The sequence below is a fragment of the Muntiacus reevesi genome, chromosome X (assembly GCF_963930625.1).
Source record: "Muntiacus reevesi chromosome X, mMunRee1.1, whole genome shotgun sequence".
Lineage (NCBI taxonomy): Eukaryota > Metazoa > Chordata > Mammalia > Artiodactyla > Cervidae > Muntiacus > Muntiacus reevesi.
In genome coordinates, this window is record NC_089271.1 from 38,692,988 (window position 1) to 38,719,768 (window position 26,781).

A 26,781-nucleotide genomic window follows, 5' to 3' on the forward strand; every position below is an offset into this window, starting at 1 on the left:
GTGCAAAGGCCCTGTGGCAGGAGAGTGCCTGTGGTGTGTAAGGAACAACCAGGGTTCCAGTGTGGCCAGAGTAAGGGAGAGGATGGATCAGAGAGGTAATAGGGGGCAGTTCCTATAGTTGGAGCTTTCATTAGTGAGATGATAAAAACACTCCAGCAGCCCATCAGGCCCTGCCCTTCAGACCTTTGCTCTGGGCTTCTATTTGCAGCCCCTTTCCACATCAGAGCCATCCCAGGAGCCTGCCCAGCTGTCTCCTCTCCACCCCCTTTGCCTAGTCATTGGGCTATGTGTGTGTGCTCAGGCTCAGTCGTGCCCAACTCTTTCCAGCCCTATGGACTACATACAGCCTGCCAGGCTCCTCTGTCCATGGGATTTCCCAGGCAGGAATACTGGAGTGAGTTGCCATGCCTTTCTCCAGGGGATCTTCCTGACCCAGGGATCCAACTCAAGACTCTTGCATCTCCTGCATTGGCAGGTAGATTCTTTACCCTCAGAACTCTATCCAAACAGCCTTGCCTCGAAGACACATTCCTCGAAGCAGGTTAGTCCCCCAGCTTCACCCTCTCAAACCACCCAGCCCTTCCCCTACACACAGATCTCATGACTATGCAGCAACCTAGCTTTGAGTCTACAATGAGTTCATTTGCTTTATCACATCTCTGACAGGTGTTTATTCTGTGCCAAGCACGGTCCTGGGTGGCAGGGCACCATGGAAAGCAGGCCTGCAGAGTCTCTGTCCTAAGGGAGATGGACCATAAACATAAAAAGAGAGAAGATAACCTAGGGTGATGATATGAGCTACAGAGAAGAGGAAATAGGGTAGCATCGTTGCAAGGGGCAGGGATGGTCAGAGAGGCCTCAATCAGAGCATGACTTCTGAGCTGTATGGGGTGGGGAAAAGAGCTCTAGGCAGCCAAAGGGCAAGTACCTAGGTCCTGAAGTATGACTGCCCTTGAACTATTTGAGCAAGAGAAGGACGACAGCCTGTGTGCCTGGAGCCCAGGGGGCTTCTCTCTCCAGCTAGAAAGGCAGTCCCCCAAGACTCCAGACCCCTTATGTTTCCTCTCTGGCTGCATCCACTGCATCTGCCCCCAGCTGCCACTCTCACCACATTTGTTGGATGATGGAGGAGGTGTTTTCTTTCTGACCCTCCTTCAATCCACCTTTCTCCCTGAACTCTTCCCAGCCCTCTCCAGACCTCCAGGAACACTTCCTTCTCTAAGCCCAAGCCTCAGAACCTTTGCTTGAGATCCCTGGACAGTCGGCTTGGGGCCGGGCAACCCCTTGTCCATTTCTCTGGGAGTGTGTGCATCAAAGCCAAGGACGTCTGAGGCCTGATTTTTCAAAACCTTTTATGAGGGACTTCCCTGTGGTTAAGATTCCATGCTTCCACTGCAGGGGGTGCAGGTTCCATCCCTGGTTGGGGAGCTAAGATCCTGAGTGGTGTGTGATGTGGCCAAAAAAATTTTAAAGGCACTTAAAAAACAGTCTATGAAACAGTGAGTCAAACTCCTGGCTTTGCAGATGCGGGAACTAGGGCTCCCCATCAGGCTGTCAGCTGCTAGGCCACAAGATTCACCTGATCTGGCTGCAAGAAGCCAGGGTGGGCTCTTTCCTTGGCACTCACAGCCTCACATCCTCATGTAGGGTGGCTTGCTGCCGGCCCCTTCTGCTTTGTGGTCTTGCTTTAACTTGTAAGGCGCATGAAGTCTCTTGTGGTCGATGACCTTCCTCCTGGGATTATGTGTTCCTTGAGGGCAGGATGGGGTTGCTGGACTTTTTAAAATATCGCTTGACTTTCCTCTCTACTTCTGTGTCTATGCTCTTCCAACTGAGGGACCCAGCGAGAGCACCAGCTGCCATCAGCTCCTTCCTCCCAGGATCGAAGGATCGTGGAAGCTGCCACGTGGGGCATTCACCGGCTTGTGGTCAGGCCTGAGGCTGGATATTGTTAGCAGCCTTTAGCAGATCATCCTGAGAATTTCAACTTACCTGTCACCAGGGCTTAGATCCCTCAACCACCAGGGCCGAGATGGTCTCTGCTTGTAAGCAGACAACTCAGAATCCAGAGTGAAGCGATGTGCACTTCTTTCAAAGGCCTACAGACCAGCGTCACACTTAGCCAGTGGCTGCTCAGGGTCCACCCAGGGCCTGAAGAGCAGTCAGACTTTCAGGAGAACCGTCCTGATTTAGCAGAAACTGCTCAGCACAGCAGGGGATCTGGGCCCACAGCTGGGTGGTTAGTATAGATAACCTCTCTCCTGGACCCTAGGGTACCTCGGAGGCCAGGGAGTCTCAGATACAGGCTGACCTTCCTTACTACAGGTTGAGGGTCTAGCAGCAACTTTTTTTCTTGGTCGTTTCTTACATTGTTTTTAAAATTTTTATTTTATGTTGTAATATAGTTGATTTACAATGTTGTGTTACTTTCAGGTGTACACACAGTGGTTCATTTATTCGTATACATGAATCTGTTTTTTTTCAGATTCTTTTCCCATAGAGGTTATTACAGAGTATTGAGTAGAGTTCCCTGTGCTACCCTGTGTTGTTGATTATTGTATATATAATATAGTGTGTGTGTGTTAACCCAACCTCCTAATTTATCCTTCCCCCTTCCCCTTCTCCCATGGCAACCAGAAGTTTGTTTCCAAATCTGTAATTCTGTTTGTTTTATAAATACGTTTATTTGTACCATTTAAAAAAGAAAGATTCCACATATAAGTGATATCATAGGATATTTGTTTTTCTCTGTTTGACTGGCTTCACCTAGTATGACAATCTCTAGGTCCATTCATGAAAGTAGCAATTTTTTAAAGAAGGGGGATCCTAGGGATCAGAAATCCCCATTTTGGTGCTTTCCTGAAATCCTTGGGTGAACTCCCCTTCCTGATGAATTTGTCTCTCCCGCCCTGGAGGGCACTTGCCACCAAGCGGTGTGTGCAATGGTGGGGGAGGAGAAGGGGGTGAGAGAGGGTCTTGGGGACCCTCCAGTGGGGTACTGTGGGCGGGAGGACAGTGTAGTCAGTAGGGGTACTACAGTCATTTAAGCGCATTTTGGGGGTGCAGGTTTCGGCACATTCACTGTTCGTTCATGGGGTGTTCAGAGGTGGAACTCACTTGTTGGGCCCCTGGCAGAGCTGCAGCTCTGACAATGGGTGTTGGCTTTTTCAGCCTTTTCCGCTAGGCTGCCACCACCACTGTCGAGTCCCTGAGCTGCACCGTGTCCATCAAGGTTGCAAATAACACGGCACTGGACCTCTCCCAAGTCAGTGCCTTTTCTTCTTGTTTCTTTCCACACTTTCTCATTTCTCTTGGGGTGGCCAGACCTGCAGCTGTGTCTTGCTTTGCTGCATTTATCTGGCTCCAGAAATGCAGTGGTACAGCCTGGGAGATAGATGTGGACTGGGGTGCAGGATAGCTCCCTGGGGTGGATGTGCGTGTGTGTGTGTGTGTGTGTGTGTGTGTGTGTGGAAGGGGGTTCCGGGCTGGGGGCAGAAATGCTTCCTCTCTCCCAGCATCACCATTCCATCACTCCACAGCAGAGAAAAGTCAGGTTTAGTGTTGAAACAACACACCTTTGAGGATGCCACATGGTGAGGAAGGGGAGCTGTGGAAAGGATTCGGGGAAAGGGGAAAGGTCTTGGAGGGGAGGAATAAGCCCCAGAGAAGCTATGATAGGAGAAACCTTCCAAATCTCAATTGGGCTCCTGGTGACGTTCGGGTATGAGGACTGGGAGGAATTGTTGAATTAGGGGTTAAGAGGACCACAAAGATTCTGAAATCAATTCTGTTCTACAAATGATAATTAAACACTCTGTATGTATAAGTCAGGTGTTCTAGGAATGAGCCTGCCCTGAAGAAGACACTCCAAGCACCCGGGGGGAAGCATCAGGCCAGACGGAAGATGGAGGGTGTGTGTGGGCTGGCGCAGGGAGTGATGAAGGCGAGTGGGGCCAGCCTGGCTTGTTCTGTTCTGGGAGGGTCCCCACACAGTCCACTCAAAGCCAGGGCAGCCAATGGCACAGGCAGGTAAGGTCCCTGCAGCCCAATGAGCCCTGGCAGGGACATACTAGGGGCAGCCACCTTGGAAAAGATGCATGTCTGCTGGAGAGAGTGAGTCTAGGGGGTTTAAGGACCCAGAGTGGGAGTTTTTCCTTACTCATGGGCAGGTAATAAAATAGCAGAAATAGTAACGCTAGCAGTTGCATGTTTGAGTATTTCCTATGGTGAGATACTGTATAGTCTCCTGAAGATGGCCATAACTTCTTTGTACCTCCTCCCACCAAAGGGGTATGCCAGGGGCTAAATTGTGTCCCCTCCTAAATCCACATTTTGGATTCCTAAGCCCTAGTAGCTCAGAATGTGACTGTTTGGCGTCAGGATCTTTAAAGAGGTAATTAAGTTAAAAATGCAGTCATTCAAAATGAGGTCACATTGGGACTTCCCTGGTGGTTAAGAATCTGCCTTGCAATGCAGGGGACACGAGTTCCATCCCTGGTTGGGGAACTAGGATCCCACATGCCTCAGGGCAACTAAGCCCGAGCCAACTACTGAGCCCATGCACCACAACTAGAGAGTCTATGGGCCGCAATCAGAGATCCTGCATGATAACAATGAAGATTCCATGTGCTGTCAGCTAAGACTCACCATAGCCAAATATGTAAATATATAAATAAATGCTAAAAAAAAAAAAAGTACCAAAATGAGGTCATATAGATGGGCCCCCCCGCCCCAATCAAGTCTGACTGGGTCCTTATAAGAAAGGAAATAATGGCCACTGAGACACACAGAGGGAAGACCGTGTGAGGCACAGGAAGAAAATGGCTCTCTTTAAGCCAAAGAGACCTCAGAAGAAACCAACCCTTCCGACACCTTGATCTTGGACTTCCAGCCTCTAGAACGGTAGGCAGTACATTTTGGTGGTTTCAGGCATTCAGTCTGCAGTACTCTGCTATGGCAGCCTGAGCTGATGAATACAGAGTGGAATCTATGTCCCCTTTCCTAGAAGCCGGGCTGGCCTGGTGACACGCTCTGACAGAATGTGGCATAAGTGATCCTGTGTGATTTCTGAGGCAAGGCCTTAGAAGACCTTGCAGCAACCTGCTTCACCCTCTCGGGAAGTTCTGAAAACGCCATGTAAGGAAACCAGTGTTGTGTATTAGAGCAGGGGTCCGTCCCCAATCCCGGGCCTGCTAGGAACCTGGCCACACAGTAGGAGGTGAGCAGCAGGCAAGTGAACAAAGCCTCATCTGCTGCTCCCCATTGCTCACATTACCACCTGAATCACAACGCCCCCCCCACCCCACCCCGCCATCTATGGAAAAATTGTCTTACACAAAACCAGTCCCTGGTGCCAAAACAGTTGGAGACAGGTATGTTAGAGGATATACAGTGACAGGTTGGAGAGCCACCATTCACCCAGCCAAGAGCTGGCAGCAGCTGCCAGACTGTGCATGAGGTCATCTTGGGCCTCCTCTGAGGTGAGTGAGCTGCAGGAATGAGGGTGGCTGACCCGCCCAAGGGGGAGGAAGAAGAAATTATTGTTGTGTTAAACCACTGCATTTTAGAGCATTATTGTTAGAGCATATTAGAGCATATTGCTGTTATACAGCAATAACAAACTAATACATCTCATGGAAACATACTGTAGAAAGGGTTCCATCCCAGAGTTTTAGAAGAAAGTTATGTCCTGGCTGTTGGACAAAGCCCTCCATTAAATGAGAAAACCCTTTATCTAGAACTCTCTCTTCCCTCAGCTACCTCTGGCTTGACCCCGTCTTGTGTCTGTGGCTGCGGTTTCCAGTTCTGGGCCACAGCAAGGGGTGCCTCTCAGGAGGAGAAGAGGGCAGGGAGAGCTTTCCCTGAGTCAAGAGAGAAGAAGACCGTCATTTCTTTATTTGTCAACAACAAGCGGCTGCCTAAGCTAGTCAGGTCCCCAGATGTCGTCTAACCAAACACCTTCAGGATACACAGCTGTAGAACCACTATGGACCCAGCAACCATTTATTAAACACCTACTAAGTACCCATTCCAGTATTGTTGCCTGGAGAATCCCACGGACAGAGGAGCCTGGTGGGTTGTAGTCCACGGGGTTTGAGAAGAGTCAGACAAGACTGAAGTGACTGAGTACGCGCACACCAGTACTAAAGTGTGTCTTTATTTATTTTTTAGTTCTACCACTTTATTGCTACCAACCCATCTCCCTTTCACCCTCGTGCACACATGCTCAGTCATGTAATCCCATGGACTTCAGCCCGCCAGGCTCCTCTGTCTATGGACTTTTCCAGGTTAGAATACTGGAGTGGGTTGCCATTTCCTTCTCTCTAAGTGTGTATTTAATGCATTCCCTTAATTAATTCTCATAAAAGTACGAGCAAAACAAATCATTACTCACATTACCCTCTTGTTGGTGAGGAAACTGAGACTCCTAAGGTCGCAAAGCTAGTGGACCTGGACTTACAAACAGATGGTCTTACCTCTCCCCCAAGGTTTGATGCTTAAGGAGAATGGGGATTACTCGCCTCTCTCCCCTCCCCTCACCCGGCATGCCATCCAGTGAATAGAAATGTGAAGAGCTGGTCTATAAGGAGAAGCCAGGCCAGGTTTGCAAGGGAGAAGAAGGGTGGAGCCACAGGGAGCAGGTGAACGCATTCTGAAGGTGACCAAAGTCTGAAGGGGGGAGGTAGGTGCTGAGAGGCCTTGGGGAGGTGGGGTGGGATGCCCACTGGCTTCTCCTTCTGGATGGCTCTGCCCTCCCAGGCAACTCTCCAGGCTCCCCTCCCTCCTTGTTATGCAAATCCCTAACCAGTGAAGACCAACTCTATTAAGGGCTGACTGTGAGCCGTAGGCCCTTGCCAAGTGCTTATCTGCATCCCCTCATGCCATCCTCATGAGACTGCTTCAAGGCGGGCATCTTGTTACGCCCATTTTACAGATGGGACAACTGAGGCACAGAGCTGTGAGACGATGTGCAGCCTGCAGTATGGCCTAGCTTAGTTAGTCCTCTCCTGGCCTCCCCAGCCCTCTGAGAGCCACCCAGACATGGATTCTTGCGGTGCTTATATGCATGTATTATTCACTTGGGCATGCAGTGTGTGTTCATCAATTTGTTCTCCTTGTCCAGCATCACGGGGCCTGTGGACCATTTCTTGCCCTCACCCTGGTGTCGGGCACATAGAAGGAGCCCAGGAAGGTGAGCTCTGGGGCTGAAGTGTTGCAAGGCTGTGTGGTTCTGAGTCTCTCTCCACCCTGCTCTGAACGACACAGTTGCCCAACGTGACGCTAGTGGTGACGATGGTGGATGGGAGGAAGCCCCAGAAGGAAAACCAGGAGAACCAGAGGGAGCAACGTCCCCAGACTGCCAAGCACGGGCCCCATTGCCTTTTCCGAGAATCAAAGTGTGAGTGAGAGGGGTCCATGGGCCCCGACCTCAGAGACAGCGCTCGACCACCTTCCCGAAGGATAGTTCATTGGAGCAGATGCTTAAGGGCTCCTCCTTTTGCTGTCCTGCCTTCCCTGTGGGGCAAATCATACCCACCCCGGCACCGACTGGAACCCAGCCTCCCTTTTAATGCTGCCTTAGCTCAGTGGTAAAGAATCTGCCTGCAGTGCAGAGACCCGAGTTCGATCCCTGGATTGAGAAGATCCCCTGGAAGAGGGCATGGCAATCTGGAGAATCCCATGGAAAGAGGAGCCTGGCAGGCTACATTTTATGGGGTAACAAAGAATCGGACACGACTGAAGCAACTTTCACTTTTACCCAGAAGCACCTTTGAATGTGGCTCTGGAAGACAAGCCACCCTCACCTTCCCCTGGCAGCCCAGGTGCTGGCCAAAATGGTCTCCCTTTGACCTCTCCTCAGCCCCCCAACTCTCTTCCGACCTGGGGTGAAGAAAGCAAGGGCGGAGACAGGACCCACTCCTGGACAAGAGGAGGAAGAACCACACCCACAAGAATCACTCTCTGATTGCTTTCTTTTCAGCTACCACTCAGTTCTGCATTCAACACATGTGAGCCTCCAGAAGATGCTACACCAGAGCATCTGTCCTGGAGACATCGTGTCCTCAGTCGAGTGTTTCCATTTGGAGCCCAAGAAGGTTCCAGTTGAGCCCAGGTACTTAGTCAGGGCTGATATGGGGTCTCAGGGGATCCTGGAAGAACTTGTGTACCCAAAACCCCATCAGGGAGTCAGAAAGTGTGCTACTGTTGCCCTGTACTATCCCAAGGGACTAGAAACTGAGAAAGAAGGAATTCCCTGGTGGCCCACTGGTTAGGACTTGGCGCTTTCACTGCTGGGGCCCACGGTCAGTCCCTGGTTGGAGAACTAAGATGCCGCCCCCCAAAAGAAACTGAGAAAGATCGTCCCTTCAGCCCATCCTTCCAGCCCAGTGGACATGAACAAAAGGAACTGGAAACCTGGAACCTGGCACTGACTTTGCCTTGGGAGCTCCTGGACCTCAAACAAGAAGAAGAATTCATATTTGTCCAGCACTTCAAAGACATCCTCTCACTTAACCTCATCACAACCCCATCAGATACTGTGGCAGCTTTAAACAAGTCTGTGGGTCATTTGACACACTTTCCACAGAGAGGTGGGTTTCCTCCATGGCTTAGTGGTAAGGAAACCTCCTGCAATGCAGGAGTCACAGGAGACACAGGTTCGACTCCTGGGTCGGGAAGATCCCCTGGAGGAGGAAATGGCAACCCACTCCAGTATCCTTGCCTGGAGAATCCCATGGACAGAGGAGCCTGGTGGGCTACAGTAAAACATAGGGTCACAAAGAGTCGGACATGACTGAAGCAACTGAGCATGCATGAATGCACAATTGAAAGGTGGGGGCGATGCTCCCACTCTGAGAAATCTGGGTAAGTTCGTGACTGCTCTGAATGCAACAGAAGCGATGCTGTGAGACTTCTAAGGCTTTATCAGAAGAGACCATGCAGCCTCCTCCTGGCTCCCTGGGGCACCCATTCTGGGACAAGTCAAAAAGAAGTCATGGCCATGCTGGGGAGTCACAGGTAGATGCCCCAGCTGACAGCCCAGCTGAGCTCCCAGACAACGGCCAGTAGCAACTGAGAAGTCCTTTCCAGCCCCACACAACTGAGACAAAATGTAATAGTTGTGCATCCGATCGATAAGCATGCTGTGGGCAACTGGTATGTGAGAACACCTTTCTGGACAACGTGGTCCCTCCAAGAACTTCCAACAGAGCTGAGGAGGTAAGGTATAACTGAGCAACCAAATGATAAGCTTTGTGGCTGTGATGATAAGCACAAAGGCACCTGGGAGAATTCAACTCAAAGGTAGTCTGGGAGGGCTCCGTGGAGGAGGTGTGCCTGGAGCTGGGCGTCATGGTGAGCGAGGAGATCATTCTACATGGGGAAATCAGGAGCTGAGTCTCCCTCAGGGGGAAGAGAGGGCAAGAGAGTGTGGGTGGGCAGTGGGAAGCCTGGGGCTGTCTGGCAGGTGTGTTTGTGGAGTATGGAAACCAGTGTAGAGCAAGACCAGATTGGTGGTGCTCGGGGTGGGGAGGTGGAGTGGTGAGGGATTTGTGGCTAGATCCAGATTTTTATTTTCTCAGTTTCCAAAAGCTACTGTCATTAAAGATCAAGGACCACATTTCAGCTTTTCCAGAAAAGTAAAAGAAAACCATGTGCTTTTATTTCCCAGGGCATCAGCTAACATTTTCCCCAGGATGGTTTTATAGGATACACTTGGGAGACTTTTCATGGAAGACAAATACTTTTGTTAGTGCCCTTTAGAAGCTTGGACTCTCATAAGGTCCACCAGAATGCCTAAAAAGAGAGAAAATTCTAAGTGCCAGCAAGGAGAATTCTTCTCTTCAGCTACAGGAATATAAATTGACGCAACCACTTTGGAAAACTTTTTGGCACCAACCATTACAGCTGAACACAGGTCCAGAGACTCATCCTGTGGTATACAGATACTAGCAGAAATGCATCCATCCGTCCATCTATTCATGCTTCCCTGGTGACTTAGTGGTCAAGAATCTGCCTGCCAGTGCAGGAGACATGGGTTGGATCCCTGGAGAAGGAAAGATCGGGAAGATCCACTGAAGAAGGAAGTGGCCACACATTCCAGTATTCTCGCCTGGGAAATCCCATGGACAGAGGAGTCGGGTGGGCTATAGTCCATAGGGTTGCAAAGAGTCGGTGATGACTTAGCAACCAAACAATAAGAATATCCATCTATTCACAAGAAGGAATGTACATAAGCGTTCATAGTGGCACTATTAGGAATGGCCCCAAAGCAAAGCTGCCCAAGTACCCATCAACAGGAGAGAAATATTAGATAAATAAAATGTGGTGTATTCACATTGTGGAATGTGAGTGCTGCGTGTGTGTGTGTGTGCTAAGTCGCTCAGTCGTGTCCAACTCTTTGTGACTCTATGAACTGTAACCCGTCAGGCTCCTCTGTCCATGGAATTCTCCAGGCAAGAATACTGGAGTGGGCTGCCATGCCCTCCTCCAAGGGATCTTTCCAGGGATCGAACCCGTCGCGTCTCTTGTCTCCTGCATTAGCAGTCGAGTTCTTTACCACTAGCGCCACTGTGGCATGGTACACAGCAAAGGGAATGCATGAACTATAATGCACACACTATGAGTGGATTTTACCAGCATAGTGTGTGAAGCAAGAGGAGCCAGACACACAAAAAGCTCATGGTGTAGATTCCGTTTCTATAAAGTACCAAACCAGGCAATGCTAATCATACCAAGTTAGGTTAGCAGTTATCTCTGGGGCCACAGTACTTGGAAGGGGGGATGAGATGATTTCTGGGGTGCTGGTGGTTTCCTGATCTGGGTACTGGTTATATGGATGTGTTCATCAAGTCCAATGCAAATGATCTGTGCGTGTTTCTGTATAGCTATTTTGCATCAATAAAAAGCAAGTCATCATCATTGTCATCATTATCACCTTCTAATGCAGAATGAAGGCAGAAGGCACAGAAGGGCCTCTGGGCTGGAGTCACGAAGAGATTTACATGGAGAGTGACAAAGAAACAAAGATGAGGGACATGCCAACAAGGATAAGTTTAAGATGGACCCAGTTAAATCAAGCAAAGTTGTCACTGAAATCAGAAAGCAAATTGCAGTTTCAAGAGTACCCGCCCTGCTCCATAATGGTTGGCTAGTCTAAGAAGCAACTACACCCAGCCAGTCCCCTTTCCAGATCTAGGCTGGGATTAGTCACAGAAGATGGATCACCTCCCACAGCTTTGGAGGCAGGAGGCAGAATTCCCCCGAAATAAAAGATGCTTTGAATCCTCAAGGGGCCCCACCACTAAACATCTACCCCAACGCTTGATTCTCTCTGCTTACAGGATGTAAATCTTGATGCTGTCACCCTAAATTTTTGTACAGTGGATTCCTTTGATTGGAATCACTTTGGGCAAAGGCGATTAGACTCCATTAGCTGTGGGAATCAATTGAACAGCGAGCTTTCCTTCCTAAAGGGAAGGGCCAGGTTCCAGTACTTGGCTTACTGCAGAGTCCTGGAGGAATTCATTGAAGGGAGGCCCGATTTTAAACATCATCACTTTTGGAAGAGACATTAGGCATCCCTCCCACATTATTCAAGGATGAAATGAGAAAGGCAGGGCAGGACTGGGGGAAGGAGCCATAAGAAGGAGCTGGAACCTTCAACTTACTTCCTAAAACCATCAATGCATAAAGCCATGTCCTAGACAGCCAGTGAGACAAGCTGAATGTCCGCTTGGTAGTAGAGTGAACTCCAGTGGTGACACTTCCTAGGTCTTAGCCCACATGGGTGAGGCTCTAAGACGTGCTCAGAGGCTAGCAAGGACACTTGTTAGGTCTTGGGTCTCCTCCAGTCTTTCCCACCTACACTCCCTCATTACATAGGAAACCCCAGCAGGAAGAAAGGTCTCCACCACGGTCTCCTTCTCTCTAGGCCTCGAGATGGCCTCTGGTCCATCTTCTCAGGTTTCCTGAGGTTGGTGGCCATGATCCAGAAGCCTCTGGTCCCATAATAAACCACCTCAGGGATGTTACTGTGTAATTATTGCATGGATTTATGTAATCTAAAACAGAAAACTCCAGCAAAGGCGGTTATATGATTTCATATATGTATTTATATATATATATGTATATATATATATATATATATATAAAATAGCTAGAGATATATAGTTTGGGTTTGAGCCATCTGTTTCAGATTGCATTACCGTTAAATCTCCACCCTGCCCTGTTTCCATACCCTTTGCCATGTGACCTTACAATTCATCCCTCTAGAGGTGGAGTGGATCTCCCAGCTCCATCGCTGTCAGGTCACAAATGTCCTTTGACTAATGGAATGTAGGCAGAAGTAACACTGCACAAGCTCTGAATCTAGGACTCGAGTCACTGCGTTTCTACTTTACCCTCTTCAGGTATCGCCAGGAAACTATGTCCCAGGTAGCCTGCTTGTCCTTGGATGATGAGAGACCCATGGAGCAGACTGGACCCAACCCCCACTCAAGTCCAGCTGGGCACAGTCTAGATCAGCAAACAACAGGTAATCCACAGACACGAATATGAAAAATAAATGCTTCCTGATGTCAATTACTAAGTGTGGGAATAGTGTTTTGTTTTACAGCATAATTGTGGCAAGACCTGACTGATACACCCTAAGCACTTTATTCCATCAATGCACAATCTAATGTCTAAAAGAACATCTCATCTCTCTCCCCTCTATTCTTTTTCTTTGACCACACTGTGGGATCTCCCTGACCAGGGGTCAAATCCACGCCCTTGGTACTGAAAGCTGCAGAGTCCTAACCACTGGACAACCAGAGAATTCCCCTCCTTTTTTTTCCCCTGCTGTGTTGCATGGCATGTGAGATCTTAGTTCCCTGACCAGGGAGCGAACCCATGTCCTCTGCATTAGAAGCACAGAATCTTAACCACTAGGCTGCCAGGGAAGTCCCTCGCCTTACCCTTTTTAATTCTTCATAGATTTATCACAACCTGAAATTATATATATATATACACATATGCATATATATATACACACACACATATGCATATATATATATATAATGTACTTGTTTGTTTCTCAAGTGAAATAAAGTTTTATGATGGCCAAGATACTGTTTTGTTCCCCGCAGCTATAAACACCCAAAGCCCTAGTAGGTGCGCATGAAGTAAAAGTCACTCAGTTGTGTCCAACTCTTTGTGACCCCATGGGCTATAATGTCCATCGAATTTTCCAGGCCAGAATGCTGGAGTGGGTCCTCTTCTCCAGGGGATCTTCCCAACCCAGGGACTGAACCCAGGTCTCCCACATTGCAGGCAGATTCTTTACCAGCTGAGCCACCAGGGAAGCCCCAAGTAAGCATGTGGTAGGTGTTAAATAATTATGTGTAGAATGGATGGATAGCCCTTTTTGTCTTCAGTTAATATGTCTCCTGTCTAATTTATGTTCCTCTGTGTAGCTCAATGACTTGGTGATAGGCTAAGTTGAGGAAAAAGAACACATTTTGTGGAGAAAAAGAATCTGTGAGCAGGAGATCTCTGGGTGTTGTCTCTGGTAAGGGCTGAGGGGTTCCTTCTCAAGGAGCAGCTCCCGGTGGTTAGGGTTTTCAGAAACCACAGCAGGCCTCCAGGACCTTGACAAGTCAGCAGGCGGCCTGTCCAGCACGATCCAATGGAACCGCGACACAGCTACATTTCTGTGGCCCGTCTCAGAGGCTGTCCTCAGCCGTAGGAGGTTTCTATGTGTCAGTTCACTGGGGGGAACTTGAAAGGGACTGACGTGGCTTCCAAGAGCCGCCAGAACGTTTGACTCTCTGGCATTGTGCCAGCATCACACGTTAATTAAATTATATGGCAGAAACACCACAATGTCAAGGTCAGATATTACATCCGTCAAAGCCTAACATGAGGCTCAGTATTTTATAGCACAGAGCAAAGTATACCTTTAAACAAATTTCCTTATCTTGCCCATGTCGACTCTAGCGTCCAGCTCATCAGACATCTGCCATTCGATACTGCCCATGTGAAGAGCATCCCGGACAACTTTATCTGAGGGTCCGTAAGACCCTCTCTGGCTTGTCAGACAGTGTGGGGGGGAGACCGAGCAGGGGGTATTCCTGCGATCACACTCACTTGCTCCATCTGACCCTCGACTTGGGACCAAAACAGGCCTTTGTGAACCTGCAACTCCCTGAGGGTAAAGGATGTATTCTTCCTGACTTTGTCCCGAAAGTAAACGCTAGTTCTTTCTTCGAAGATGGTTCTATCAGCAGGGCAGCAACTAGCCAGGCTAGAAAACGGGAAGAAAAAAAAAGAAAAAGACTTTCCTTTCAAATGTCTTTTTAATAAGCACGGCTAGAAGCTTTCCGTGAGTGTGGAAACTGTCCACAGGAAGCCCCTGGCTCTGAGCAGAGCTGAGCGAGGGCAATTCTTTCAGGCAGGAAAGGACTATTAAGCCACATTCCGGGTTTCCTCTGGCCTCTCTCACGGTTAGGGATGAAAACTGGGAGGCCATGAACTCGGGGGCCCAATGACTCTCAGGTGATCACCAAAGCAAAGCGGATACCAAGTGTGTTGGTCTCGTCTCCTCAATAGCTATTAAGTACCTTCTACATGCCAGGTACTATTTTATGTGCTTTATCTCCACCAACTAACTTAGTTCTCCCAACATTATGAAATCTGTCGTTTTTGTCGCCCCCTCCTCCATTTTACAACCAGGCAAAGTGAGGCCAAGTGGGACACCGAGAGTGACCGCCTACGGCCATACAACTAGTCAAGCGGCTGAGCCAGGTTTGAAAGGAACTGAGACAGCCTGCCTATACCCTACCTGCTACTGTGCAGTCTTGGCTATTGAAACCTAGGAACCTCCCATGAGCCAGGAGCCCTGATAAGGTGCTGGGGGTTCTGGGGGGAGGACCCTGTATAAGCAATGTATTCACAAGGGCCAAGTATTTCTAAGTAACATTGTAAAATAAAGTTAAACTAATTCAGATCTTTGAAGGGGTTTTGAATTCTTTCCAAGGGTAGGAGTGCTGAATAAATATAGTGCTTTGGAAAACCTGCCTTCCTATATGGGTGTTCATTGTACTTGATCTTTACATTTTTCTGTGGGTTTGGAATTTTTTTCAAAATAAAATTAAAATTATTCTTCTATTTTTTTTTTTAAAGAATTAGCTTTAATAGACTACCTTGGGGAGGGTAAGCAAGAAACCGGGAGTGGCGATTGCCTGCGGATAGGTGCCCTGGGTGACTGAGGAACACGACTCGGGGGGACGGGAGAGTACCCCCTTGATATCCTCAGAATTTTGTGCCATGAATGTGACATTGTCTGGGTGGAAGCTCGGGAAAGAAAGCACAGAACTCCAGGTTCCCGAGTCCCCACCCCGCAGGCCGATCCCTCAGAGTGTGGAGGGTCTTTGGTCACCCAGCTGCAAGCGGAAAGTGGGCAGACACTCCCACCTACTCTCTGGCCTAAAAAATATAAGCTTGAGGAAGAAAATCAAGGGGAGCTCATTCTCTTGGCTTTAGGTAGTGTGAACAGAGGGAAGCTTTCAGCCATGTGGGGCTCAAGTCTCTCGGGGAGACTGTAAGTTCTCTAAGGAGGGGCCTGGGGTCTCCCCCAGCCAACCCGAACAGCTGCAAGAACAGCGCCCAACAGAGGGGCTCTATGGAGTGTTCATGGAATGAATGAGCTGTACTCCATCAAGGTCACCTGGCCCGATGCTCTCCCCACGATATGTGTGGGGACCTCTTAGAGCCTGGATGTCACACTTACCTCGAGTTACCAGTGCTTCCCAGCCTTGACACGCATAGAACATGATGATATTTTTACGACGCACAAGGATAAACAGTGACCAAGTGTTCACAAGGGCCCCACTTGGCTGCTCGAGGCCTGAAGCTACCAGTCAGGGGAGTTGTCTACCCCCTCCCCACCCCTGCCAGACCCACCAGGCTACCCCAAGGGGCTGGCCCACAGACAACACCCTCAATCTTGGCAAGCTCTGGGTTGATAGCTACAGGGGCCGTTCGCTGGCTGTCTGGAGCTAGTCACCTAAATGAGGAGAGGGTGGGCCGAGGGGGCTGCGGAGGGGCAGCTGGGTTTCCCGGGATTCAGAGTGGGTGTGAGGGTGTGCCCTGGGCTGGGGGGCGCCGCGGGCCTGAGTGGTGGGCTGGGACGGGGCTGACTGCCAGCTCTGGCTGGCTCACAGCCAGGAAGTCTGACTGAACTTGGGCCAGCCCTGTTGGCCCACAGACTCTGTAAGCTGAACTGCTCCAGCGCTCCTGGGCCTTTGTTTTTGCTTCCCCACCGCTCTCCCTTAGTGTTTAGGAATGTGCTTTGAAGGGTCCAGCCTGTTTCGCCTCTGCTTAGGGAAACCAAGAGCAGAGGCTGGGCCGAGGCCAGATGGCTGCAGGGAGGGCACCTGTCATCACACTGCAAGCGCCCCAAGGGGCAGGTGGAATCCAGGGGGCATGGGGGGCGGGGGCGCCACTTAAGACAGCCCCCTTTCTCTGCTGGGAGACTCTGTTTCCAGTGTGAAACCTTGGAGAGTTTCGGGTTTGTTTTGTTAAGGGAGGCGGTATTCCCTTAACAGCTCCCCCAGAGAGCCTCCATTTGTCCAGGAGCTTTTGGGGGGTGAGTTACATGCTTATATTTGTCCTGGGCAAGAGAGGGAGCTGCAAGCAGTGCTCGAGCTAGTAAGAGTTGCCTCTTCAATTAGCCCCCGGGCTCCATTTCCCCGCCTGCCTTGGAACACACTGGCAGGCCCTCAGATGACAGTCAAGTGAAGGGCCCTGGTCCAAAGGGCCTGGCCTCTCTTGCACCCCCCGCCCCTGGGGAGCGTGGTCTCACATCCAGGCTGCCCTTCTGTAAACCTTGCTGTAACACTTTGAGTGGCCGGCTTCCTTTTTCCACAGCCCCCTCACCCACCATCCTTCATGGCCTGTGTTACCCTCTAAATCACCTGCTTGGGCCTTTGAGAGCTCCTAGCGCTGTGGCCTCACAGGCCCAGCACTGTGCTTTGCCAACAGCAAGCTGTTGATAAATTTATATGATAAGAATACCAGAGCACTTCGGTGACTCCAGTCATCTGGGCATCTGGGCAGAGATCCCAGGCATCTGGGATCTCTCTCTAACCAGAAGTCCCCTGTCTCCTCTGATTCCCAAAGCAGCGTGCTCTGGGCTCTGGCCTTCCTTTGGTCACTGATGTGTCCCCTTGAGCTGGCATTGTCACCCTCTGAGCCCATTTCCTCAGCTGGACTAAATGGGGGCCCAACCAAAGCTCTGGCGGCCATGCTCGGCACACACTCTGGTTTTCCTGGCTGTCGTTTTAAGCCCAGGTCGGCCCGCCTGGACTCAGGTCTTAGTGCGGTCCCTGGCCTTAGGCTGAGGATGCCTCCTGTGCTTTTCCATGGTCCGTTTAGCTTCACAACACACACACCTGGTCCTTGGGCTCCTGGCACGTGTGTGCCTTTCTGTCCCCCCACAACTATTTATACAGCTCCGGCTCCCACGTGCGACGGGGCCGTGGCACATGAGCAATAACTCCAGGGCCACAAGGGCACCCGAGGCATTTTTCTGCAGCTAGCGTTGTGTTTCAAGCCACGCAAGACCTCCCTCCTGCCTGGTGGTGACACAGGCCCTGTTTAGTTATGTGTGGGGTCTGGATTTTTTTTTTTCCCTTCCTCATTTCCATTTCTCCTTGATTTCAGCATGAGAGTTAAATGTGCACTCAGAGGCTCTGCTGAGTATAAAGAGAGAATGTGATCAGTGGCATCCCTTTCCTGAATCTGCCCAGGTAATGACTGCCTCCCAGCCTCGCCCCCGAGTTTCCTTTCTGTCTTCATATACTTAGTGCACGTTGCCCTGGATAGAGTTGAATCAGGCACCCATGCACCCAGGGGCAAGGACCCAAGGACCCGTCCTGGATTGAGCAAATGGGGCCCAGCACCCAGTGCAGGAACCTGCAGCCTGCCTCCTCCTCCCCTCCCCCGCTGGCTGGTAAGTGATGGGCTGCCAGCAGGTAGGGGAGGCTGTCCGTTCCCAGCTAATGATCGCCTTAGGCGCCAAGTGATGGAAAATCCAGGCGGGCTGGCGAGCTGCAGGGCGCGGCCAGGGACAATTGTATGGACCAGTTTTAACAGGGGAGGGTGGGTGGATGGCAGAAGGAATGCTCTGTGTGTGTGTGTGTTTCCCGGTCTCTGTCTCTCTTCTCTCTCCTCCCCGCTGCCTTTCCCTCGTTCCTGCTCTCGCTTTCGATTTTCTCTTCTGTTTCTAGCCCACGCGAGTTGAAATTAGAAAGGTCTCTGCATTCATTTATTTGTTTTTAATAAAGACAGCATTTTTAAGCGGCATATTTGCAGCAATTGAGTGCTAAACTAAACACTAAGCCGACTAAATGTGTTAGGGGGAAATGAAAAGTCAGTTTACAAGAAACATATAATTAACACGTTCTCTGACTTTCCCTAAGCCTTTGTCTGGCTGAGGACAAGACACAGGAACCATAATCAACTTTAATAAAATGAAAGATGGTATCGAGGCAAAAGGGGAACAAAAAAAAGTTTAGAGTGGGAAACAGTCCTCAGGAGGGGATTCTTGAGTTAGTAATAAATGTTTTTTAAAAAATGAATCTTTTGTTGCCTTATTTTTAGTCAACAGCCATTTTCTCCTTCTAACTACAAAGGCTCCAGAAGGTTCTAGTTAGTACTGTACCTGTTAACAGCGCCTGAAGCTGAGAGCTGGAGGGGGGAGGTGGGGAGGTGGTATAAGGAACCTGCAGGAGACGCGCAGCAGTTCCCACAGGCTGATCTACCCAGGATAATGGAAATTACTATTGCACAACCCCAGAATCTTCACGTGGCCTGACTTCCAATAAACTGTTCCCCTCCTCACCCCTTGGAGAAAGTGAAATAAGACATTAGACTTTCAATAATCTCATATGGTGATGATCAATCAAAACCCAGAGGAGAAGGCCAATTTATAGAAATTGTATTTGCTTCACTGGGCGGCTGGAACAAGGGAGCTGATAAGAACACTGTGCTCGCCTTTGATGTGTGAAGTTGCCCCAAAATGACAAATGCCAAAAAGAAAAACAAAAACACTGCCTGTACACACAGGGTCTTTTCAAAGGGAGAGGGTGCTCGGGAGAGGCCTGTGCTGAAGCAGATCACTGAAGGGAAGCACATGTATAGGCCACATAAAAAAGACTTATTTTTATTATCTTTTGGCTATTTCAAGTTGGCATTTCCATCTTTCCTGCTTGTGTTATCGCCAATGAAGTTTATTTGCTGAATTAACTTTTAATGGATCCTCTACTTTGTTCTTCAAAGTTGGATTCTGGGACTTAGGCCTTTTTAGTCTGGACCCCTCTTGCCTTTGTGACCAGCTCTCACCCCCCACCCCCATTCCAATCCTGGAGGTGAAGGGCTCAGCCTCTGTTAACTCCTTGCCTGCTGGTGTCTTTTCCCTGTAACTACTAATCACCTCCTTTTGATCATTGCCAAGTTCTCAGGTTGAAGGAAGGAGAAAGGACCTCTTGACCATTCTGGCTGGCTTTCCACATGAGCCTGAAAATGTCGACAAATTTGAAACATCTGCCGGCCTGCTTTGGTCTGATTGCTAAAATATGCCGACCTCAAGCCCCCGCCCCCCCGCCCCTTTTAATCTGTTTCATATTCACAAATTAAGCATTTAGTCTGGGTAATAAATCAGGGCGGTTTACGAGGTTCACACGAGACAAACAAGCAAGCAGGGCAGAACACAAGCCCCTGGAAGCGGCGTGCGCGGAGCTGCCAGGAGTCGGGAGCCCCACGCGCTCGAATGCCGAAAGCAGCCCCGGCGCGCCCTGACACGCCGCCAGCACCCACACTTCGGCTGGTCCCCGAGCGGGCGGAGCGGAGAGGTGCAGGGGAGCAGCCCCAGCCTGGGCCCACACCCCTCCAACCTTCCGCACGAACCCGCGGCGCCCGGCGCGCCCCAGCTCTGGGCAACTCGGCGCCCCCGCCCCGCCAGGGAGGGACCGCTGGCATAGGCGACAGCCTCAACCGGTACACACCCTGCGGTGGGCCCATTAAGCCGAGAAGCCGAGGAAACTGGATGCCCCCTCCCCCACCTCTTCCATCCGGCTGGGCTTGGCCTTAAAGATCCCAGGCCCACAGTCGCAAGCAATACGAAGGATCCCCTCCACATCCACGTGTGACCTCCACTGAGCCTGGGCGCTAGGCACCGCCCCCCCCCCCCCAAATCTCTCCGCGTTGCCTCCTCCCAGGTTTCGGTCCCAGCAGCCACAAAGCTACTTTCAGATTCAGAAAGGGGGGGTGGGGTGCGGGGGAAGGGCTCTCTTTTAGAGTGGATCAAGGCTTAAGAGAGGCACAGAGAGGGGAGCAAAGGCACAAAACAAGGCTCTGGGCCCCGCTGCAGAGACCCGCGTCTGGGCTTTAGTGACCACCCAAACTCAGGGGGCTTCAACCTGTGCGCTTCCCGCCCTCCCCCGTGCATCAGCGAGAAGTGGACCCGGACCGGGGGTCTCAGACCAGTACCAGCCTAGGACCTTGGGAGACTCTGAAGGGGAGAGCGGCTCCAGGTCACCCCGTCCGAGCCTCCGGCGCCGTGCCAAGCTCAAGTTCCCTATCGATTGGCGTTCTCAACGCTATCGTGGCGGCAGAGGGACGGAGGGCGGGAAATCGGGAAGCCGGAACCTGCAGCCCACCCTGGACCCGGGAGGGGGGCAGGCGTAAGAACAATTCCCCCATCTCGCAACACAGTACACGCACGCATCGCCCTTCCTCCTAGCACACATTACGACTGCGAAAGCCATTACCGCCGGCGCGCGAGAGACTTTTTAAATATTTACAGCCCGCTCTCCGCACGGTAGCCTGATCCATCTTGTGGGCGCGGAGGCGGGGCGCGGGGCTCCGCTCCGGGGGAGGTGCGGAGTCGGGGCGGGGGTTCCAGCCGCCTTCCCCCGCGGCTCCGGGGTCCGCCCGGAGCTCCCCATCTTGTTCCCCCCGCCAGGTGGGTAGTGGGCCGGAGACTGCGCGCAGTGCGCCCAGGGCCCTGTCGGGGCCTGAGCGGGCGGGAGTAGGGGGGTGCAGCGTCCGGGAGGAGGGAAGGCCGGGAGGCTGATTTAAAGGTTCTCACCGGGAAGCGAGAGAGGCACAGACCTGAGAGCCGCCGCGCGGTGAAATCCGAGGAGCTCTCTTGGCGAGGAGGGGCTGTCAGAGGCCATTTATCTCTCGCCAGAGTGGAGGCTCGGCTCCCACACCGCCCGCGAGTAACAATGGCAGCGATCAGCAGCTCTGCACGCGCTTCAGTGCATGAATGGATTGCGGAAGATGCCTGCGCTCTTCTTCGCTCAGGCGGCTCTCGGAGCGCCCCCTCCCCGCCCGCCGCCCCCGCCCCGCCGGCCTCCTCCGGCCCGAGAGCGCGCGGTGCGCCTCGGGGTTCGCGAGTCCGGCCCCGCGGCGCGGTCACTCTTACCCCGATCCCCCGTCGCCCTTCCCCCCTACCGCGGCTCCCAGGGCTCTGGCACCTTGCCACCGAGTGTCATTAGGGGCTGAAACTTGACACAAGCCTTCCCGACGCAGACACCCCCGCCAGCCCCTCCCTCCTTCGCTCCCCTCGTGGCAAGTTTACTTTCAAGGAGTTGGACGGTGTTTCCGCCTCAAAGGCCGGCCGAGTGCGGGTTCCAGGGGGAGGGGCGGGCTCGGAAGGGTGTCTTCACCTGCCCCACGGCCTAGAATGTTCGCAGGTCCCCGGCTGGCCCCCAGTCCGAGCGCCCGAGGCCCGCGCCCCCTCCTCTTCGCTTTGTAGCGGCTAATCCACCGAGAGTCCCAGCGATCCGCACACGCACTCCGGGCACCCCCCCCTCCCCGGACCCACACGTCCGGCCACCTTTCGGGTCAGCGACACAGCCGTGTACTCCCAATTCTCAGAGGCTTACAGTTCTCAGAACGCCACAGACGGCGCGAGGAGGGTCGCAGAAGTGGTTCCCTTCAACTCTGCAAAGGTCTCATAAAAGTCCCCCTCCAGGTGCTGCCAAGGGCTGGGAGCCGCGAGAAGCGCAGTGAGAGATACTCCGAGCCTTTCTGGGTTTGCTTTGAGGGGAGCTAAACCCAGAACCTCGGGATGTTTCAGTCCTGGAGGTCGCCAGGCTCTGGATGCGGCAGACTGGGGCGGGGGAGGGGGCGCCAAGGGTAGGCCCTCTCCGCGATCCGACGGCCGTGCCAAGTAGCCAGCGAGTAGAGGCTGGGTTGAGGGAAGGCGGCCACACACGTGCGCAAAGAGCGAGGCGCGGTAAAAAGCTTGAGACGCACTCGGAAAAGCAGAGCGCGCCCGGCCGACCCAGGAGACTGGCGAGGGCAGGCGAGGAGCTGGCAGCGAGACAAAGCGGGAGGAGAGCGCCAGGGAGGCTCAGCCGCAGACCCGGAAACGCAGGCAGCAGCAGACGCCCGAGCCCCGACGCGGAGGCGTGCGCAGCCAGGCCCGGCCTGGCATCCCTGGGTTTGCGAGCCCGGGGACGCTGACGCGGACTCTTGGCGGGGCCTTCTGCCAGACCTGGTCTCTGTTGGGCCTGGGCTGGCTCGGCGAATCAGCTCGGGCCTTCCCAGCAGATGGTGGGGCCCACGCGGTGGGCTTAACTGATGGGGACCCCTCTGGTCCCCGCCCCTCCCTGAGCCCCAGGACAAATGTGTGGGTTTGAGGAGGTCAGGACTTTCTCCAGGCGAGAGTACAGCCCTCACGTGTCCACCCTGGGGGCCACTGGCAACTGTTTATCTGGCTTGGAGGTGCCAGGAGGCCACCACCCTTGACTGAATTGACATTCCAGCTTGGCCATCGCAAGACCCCTACGGCGAAGCCCACGCCCTGACTTTCCAACCATTGGGAATCGAGTGGGCTTCCCACAAGGAGGAACAGTGTCATGTGAGAGGAGCCCCTCAGCTTCCAGTTCTCTGCTGCTCCCTTCCACTGCCTGCACAATGGACCCAGCACGCGGCTCCTACTGGGCCAGGAGCACCTTTTACTCACTGATCTCCCCTTCACTCCTCCCCACACTGCCTGGGCAGCCCGGGACAGAAGTCTCCGAGCACGCCTCTCCAACCTCGAATGAAGCTGAGCGCTTTCTCCAGGCTGTTGGCTCTGCCGCACACTGGCTGCACACACACACACCACACCATGAGTTGTTCACACATACACACACCCCCCACACACACCACGAGTTGTTCTCGCCCTTCCTGTCTCCCTGCTGGGCGCCCTCAAAACCTGACTGCTCAGCCTGAGTGCAGAGCCCCGGCAGAGTGGGGAACCTGGAGCACCAAGAGGAGGTGGCCAAGGGAGAGAAGGAGAGGGCCGGTAATGGAGGAGGGGGCGCATGCCTGAGAGAGAAGAAGCCAGCTTGCAGCCACAGCCTGGAGGAGAGGAGGAGTATAAAGGGAAAGCCAACACTAATCCCTCAGCCTACCTACGTGGGGCCTGACAGTTTACAAAAGCCTTTTCCCTGAATATTATCTCATTCGCACCGGGCTATAAGGGAGGTAGGGCAGATAGCGTTACCCCCATTGACAGAGGAGAGAGAGGACGCCCAGAGAGGTTAAGATAGGTCTGTACCAAGGTCTCAGAGCTGAGTGGTGGAGGAGCCCCCAGGCCTGGGGTTTCCTGCTCCCAAGTTCACTTTCCTGTTCAATAGCTCTGTGTGTGTGTCTGGGTGACTATCTATGTGAAGGGGAAGGGGGGGTTGGCTGGACAGGAATGAGCAGTCCAGTGAGGGAAGTCCAGGGAGGAAGGACATAGCCTCATACCTCTTCCTCTACTCAGGTCTCACCCAGCAGCCTCATGCTTTTTCCGTAGCAGCCTGTGAGCCGGCCCCCAACGCGCCTGCCCAGGGGCGAGCTGTCTGTGCCTCCAGCAGTGGCTATTCCAGCGGGCTTAGATCTTTGGGAGGCCCCGCTCTGCCTGTCTGCTCGGCTCTCCTCTCTGCCTGTCATCCCCACCCCCAGCCTCGGCTGCAGGATGCCTTGCGTCCAACTGTGGTTTCCGGGCAATAAAACAACTATTAAAGTCTCAGGCACGGCTGGTGATTTGCATCACATCCTCTCGTGCATGGATTCAATATTTAATACACAATATTGAATACGGATATTAAAAATCAATAGCTGAGGACCCCTGGGGAGGCGGCACAGTGCGATCCTGCTTCGGGAACACAACCAGCTCCTCTAAAAAGACAGGAACGGCAAGTTCAGCCAAGCTGAGCCCAGCGCCAGGGGAAGTGAGAAGTAGTGGATGCCTCGCAGCTTCCTGATCTACTTAACTGCATCATTCCTAAGTCAGGCTAAAGGGAGGCCAAAGGAACTCACTGTGCCCTCAGGCTTTACTAGCTGGCGAGTGGGGTGGGGTAGAATTTGTTTCCAAGCAAGCTACCAGGTGGATGGAGATGCCCCTTTTGTTGCCATTTGCTCTTTGGTTTGGTTTGGTGCAGGCAAGCACTCAACACTTCCCACCATGATGACTCCTTCCCAGGTCTCATGACATCTACCGCCCATAGGCCCCACGGGGAGCTTCTGGCATAAGCTTTCAGGGAGATGGACCAGAGGATGCCAATGGCTCAGAATATTCTTTGTACAGTAAAAGAAATGTTAATTAGCCTCGGAGTCACAGGGTCTTCTGAGGCACCACCAGTCTGCAAGACAGAAACCCTCAAGCACGTGACCTGCCAAAGGGCCTGGTGATGGCCGGCTGGTGACAGGACGAAGACGAGAAGGAGGCAAGACACTGAGGCACTCCTGATCCAGAACAAGAATCTGGATTGCCTGTTAAACAGCCAGGAGAAGAGGGAGCTCCCGGGACGCATAATTATCTTTTCAGGCCTGAAGAGGAACACAAATTACTCTCTTCTTTATCAAAACACAGAAATACACTTTCCCCTACATAGCAACAAGGTTCTTGCATGCTGATAGGGAAGGGGTGAAAAAGAATAAACATTTTTGAGAGATTTCGTTTTTTTCCCCAGTACAGAAAGAGAAGAGAAACTAACAGTGGGAGACACACTTAGCTTATCTGATTGGAAGGGCCTGGATGTTTTTCGATGCCAAAGAACTAGGTGAACTTGACCTATTGAAGTGCCATCCTAGACACCAACTTACCATATCAGTTTTATAGATTCTCTTTTTATCAGAGCTTAAATCAATATGGATGGAGTTGGAAAACTTGCTCTGGTTATAAATAGAAAGGACACCTCAGGAAAACCCCAAAGTGGCAATTTGGGTAAAAGTGAGAAGGGAAGGAAAGAGGTGTTAGAAAATGACAGTTAATGAGCCAGTGGCCTTGCCTCTTTGTTCCCTAACAGTTGTCAGAGAAACCATCAAAGGGAGGGAACAGGGGCCCTTCTCAGAACCGTCACAGGAAAAGCTGACTCGCTTTCTGGCTGCTGCAGATCCCCGCGGTGGTGGCTCACAGACCGGCCCCCTGGGAGTTTGCCTGTGTATATTTATGCGTTTCCGGGCTAGAGGTGCCAGCACTTTTTACAATGTCAGGCCTGGGCCTGTGAAACCCACTAGTAAAAGTTCTATTCAAAGGAAAAGATGTTCTAAGGCAAATGTTGTATATGGAACAACTGCTCCAGCATAGTCAGCAACATCTTCTTGGGTCCTTCAACGCTACCAAACTCCCTCGCTTCTTCCCACCTTGGCCATTGGCCAGGCTCTGGGCCTCCTCTAGACCCATGCAGACCTGACGGTTTGCAGACCCCACAGTTCGTACGGAGTAGGGACATATGACCAGGGTATGAGCCAGCTGGCCAATGGGGAAAGATGGCTCAGCTCGAGGGGACCCAAGGACCCAGGGTACAAGGTCAGAACCCATTGAGGATGACACCTCCCCCTTGGACCCACCTGGTACTCCAAATCAAGACAAAAAGTGGTGGCCTTGTCCCATATTGGTGGACTACACCTAAGGTGGAGGCGACTTCTGTGGCATGAAGAACCTACACGTCGGGTCCCAAATTTGGAAAGGATTTGGAGGGAGGAGGGGGGGTGTGTATCTTCAGGCCTCGCACCTCTCCACCCTTCTGAACATTTTCCTGGAACCAACTGAAGCTACTAGTGGAGTTGTTCCTGAAGCTCCTCCGGAACTCCTCCTGGTGCACGGCTGCAAGGAGTCTGGCCTTCTGTCACAGGATCCCTAGGATAGTATTTGCATTCACCAAAACAAGGGGCCTCAGATTCAGGGGCAAAGTCTCACAGTTCCGATACTGACTCTGCCTTCCCTCCCACACCTCGCAGAAACACACCCCCAAACTACTGGGGTGTCCACCGAGCTTGAGGCCAGGGTCAGTGGAGGCACGGTGGCCACCACCACCAAGTTGCCGGCCGAGATAACAGCTGCGGGAGGGGGAGGGGAGCCGCAAGCAGCCACGACCGAACGGTTGCGATCTAGAAAATTCAACAAGAGGCCGCCGCCACCGCAACGGCGGCGGCGGCGGCTCCAATTAGCTGAGCCAACTGGGAAGGCAGAGAGCGAGGCGGCGGCCCCGCCGATCGTGCCCGGGGCGACCAGGCGGGCGGGGGCGCGGGGCCTCGGAGCTGCCCGGGCGGCCCTCGGTCGGCCCCTCCCGCGGGCTCTCGGAGCGCGCCTGGTGTTTACACACTGTCCTTCCGACACGGGATCAAGTTTCAGGCCGCGCTGGAGGCGCCGGGGGCCGGCCCCAGGCCCGGGAGAGGGGAAGAACTGGAACGGGATCGAAGGCAGCGCTGAGCGGACCAGAAGGCCCGGCGCGCGTGGGCACAGTCAGTGCCGCG

General features: G+C 52.4%; 1 protein-coding gene across 1 annotated transcript in view; it reads right to left on the reverse strand.

Annotated features, from left to right (window-relative positions):
* BCOR (BCL6 corepressor) overlaps positions 1-21,252 on the reverse strand; it is an 86,185-nt gene extending 64,933 nt beyond the window's left edge. Inside the window, exon 1 of the mRNA XM_065915580.1 lies at positions 21,154-21,252. The gene's annotated coding sequence lies outside the window, so the exon portion shown is untranslated. The remainder of the gene's footprint in view (positions 1-21,153) is intronic.
* Between the last annotated feature and the right edge of the window lie 5,529 nt (positions 21,253-26,781).